The sequence below is a fragment of the Penaeus monodon genome, chromosome 11 (assembly GCF_015228065.2).
Source record: "Penaeus monodon isolate SGIC_2016 chromosome 11, NSTDA_Pmon_1, whole genome shotgun sequence".
NCBI lineage: Eukaryota > Metazoa > Arthropoda > Malacostraca > Decapoda > Penaeidae > Penaeus > Penaeus monodon.
The window spans coordinates 45518710-45521209 of record NC_051396.1 but is presented as its reverse complement, the minus strand read 5'-3'; the positions used below and the strand labels follow the sequence as shown (position 1 = coordinate 45521209).

Sequence of the window (2500 nt, the reverse complement as noted above, 5' to 3'; positions counted from 1 at the left end):
TGGGAAATATGTCGTGGAAAATGCCTCGTAGAAATGCGTCGTGGGAAATGTTCCGGTTCAAATTCCCCGCCATCGCGCTCATCCAGACGCCTGAGAACGCACATCCTCTGCGCTCCTAGTCCGCCCCGAAAACTAGTTCCCACCCCCTTCCTACATGTGCCTTCATTTTTCTTACGTCTCGCCCTTGCGAAATAAACCACGAAAGGCTCAAAAGCCGTTAATTCCCCTCAGATATGCAAAACAGTGGAGCCATCACGCTGACCAACATATGCCAAGTGTCCGAATGGCGGGCAGTCCTTCCCGTGTGTAAAGGCTACTTCCCCCTCTTATAAAACCCCGCCACGCCGGGAAACGCGACCCGCCCGCCCCAAACAACCCCCCGGGAGCCAGAGGCGAAGGCAGCGGCCTGGCGGAGGCGAGCAAGCAACTTCCCGAGAGGCGAGACCCGGGGCGATGTGGCAGCGCCGCAGAGTGTAATGGCAGGGAGGGCGCCTTCCACCCTCACGCACTCTTAGGGCGAATCTCGGGCGTTTTCACCCTTTGCCACGGCGAGGAAGGGCGGCTCTCGCGTCGTGCGCTCCGGAGGGACAGGTACGGAGCCGGGAGAGGGGGGCCAAGTGTGCGTGGCGCGGGGGAGAAGCGTGGAAAACAGGGAGATTGGCGAGGCTCTCTCTCTCTCTCTCTCTCTCGCTTCCCTTATCACTCTTTTTATTATGTTTATTCTCTGGTTTCTCTTCGCACCCTGTTCTTCTCTCCTTCCCCTTTGTCACTTGTCTCTGCGAGTCCTTGAAGAATTTTCCCCGAGTGTTGTGAAAAGCGAAAAAGTGGATTAAAAAAAAAAAAAAAGGAAGAAGAAGAAGAAGAAAGAAAAGAAAAAAAAAGGAAGATTATTATTTACCTTTCTTATTCCCCTTTTATTCACGTTTCCTTCCTGTTCATTGGTTTCGTTATTTCGTGTGTTAAGGAAAAAAAAAAATGTGACTAGATATTATATTAAAAAAAAAAATTCTTAATTAGAATATATATAAAAAAAAAGAGAGAAAAAAAAGTGTATTAAAAAAAAAAAATTCTGTTTAATAAACATTATTTTGAGAACCTGAAAATGTGTGTGTTTTAGTGTTTAGTGTATTTTTATTTCTATTTTATTAATGGATGTGTGTTTTGCATATATATATATATATTTTTTTTTTACAATTATCAATGTTTTTCTCTTTTTTTTCTCTTTTTTTTTCCTAATTGTTTTAAGTGTAATTATGTCCTTCTTGTCTTGTCATTATTGGTATTTGTATATGTCATTTATTATAAGTTTCGTTTCGTTTTATTTACCGTTTTTTCGCTTTTCAGTATTTCCATTAACCTTTTTTTTTTATTTTCTTCTTTCAATTTAAAAAAAATTGGGGTTTTCGACACATTTATCTTGAATTTTAGGCTTTATATTTTATAAAAAAAAAAAAAACAGAAGGAAAGGCTTGATATATATATTTTTTTTTTTTTGGGGGGGTGGAGATTTTTGAAAAAAAAATTAATATATATATATTTTTTTTTTTTTTTGGGGGGGGGGATTTTCGAAAATGTTTTTTTGACGTTTTTATCGTTATTTGATCCATTTTTTTCCGCTATATTTAGTCTCCTTATTTGTAATTCGTATTAATATTTTTCTTTCTTAAATATTGGATTACTAAAAAAAAAAAAAGAATTCTTAGATAATTCTTAAATAATTCTTACTTAAAAAAAAAAAAATAATAATTCTTTGGTGTTACAACTAAATTCACAGATTGATATAACCAACTTTTATATCATTTGCATATTGTTGCAAAAACCAATTTCTAATGATACCTCTTTAGGATTTGCATTAACGGCTATATTGCCTTTTAAAAATTCGTAAGAGCTTTGCCACAGTCTTTTGATAGCGGTAACTGATGGTGCTATATCGTTGCACAGTTGCCGCAGCCGACTGGTGAGTTGCTCCGTCAGATTCTAATTCTAATTCTAATTCAGAGGGCAGGAAATATCCTTAATACATATTGAATATTTTTATATTACATTTACATATTTTTATTCGTTGCACAGTTGCCGCAGCCGACTGGTGATTTGCTCCGTCAGATTCAAATTAAAATTCAGATTCAAATTCAAATTAAAATTCAGAATATATCCTTAATACATATTGGATTTTTATAGGTCCCTTGTGAAGGATAAATCGCCAGGGGGGGGGGGTAGAACAGATAAGGAATATTGCTCCGACATACGCGTAAGATCGGATGTGGTTAGGAAATTTATTGTATATGTATATTTATGTGTATATATTGTTCTGTATATTTGTACATATGGATGTTTTACATGATTTTAATGTGTATGTGTGAATGATTGATTTTCAAATTAAGTTTTGTCATCAGTATAACAGTCTTGATATATATCATGTTTGATTGTAAAATAATGGCTGAAAATATTGATAGTAAGAAAAGTTGTCTATTGATCAGAAATTTCCCTGCAGGTAATTTTA

At 36.5% G+C, this 2500-nt stretch overlaps 1 protein-coding gene across 3 annotated transcripts in view; it reads left to right on the top strand.

Annotated features, from left to right (window-relative positions):
• The window catches only part of LOC119578985 (growth factor receptor-bound protein 2), a 40031-nt gene that overhangs the window by 10527 nt on the left and 27004 nt on the right, over positions 1-2500 (top strand). The window contains exon 1 of one of the 3 annotated variants that reach the window (XM_037926676.1): positions 272-591. The exons of 1 other annotated variant lie outside the window; for it this stretch is intronic. The gene's annotated coding sequence lies outside the window, so the exon portion shown is untranslated. Of the gene's footprint in view, positions 1-271; positions 592-2500 lie in introns of those variants that run through there. One more of the 3 variants, XM_037926677.1, reaches the window with a different exon arrangement.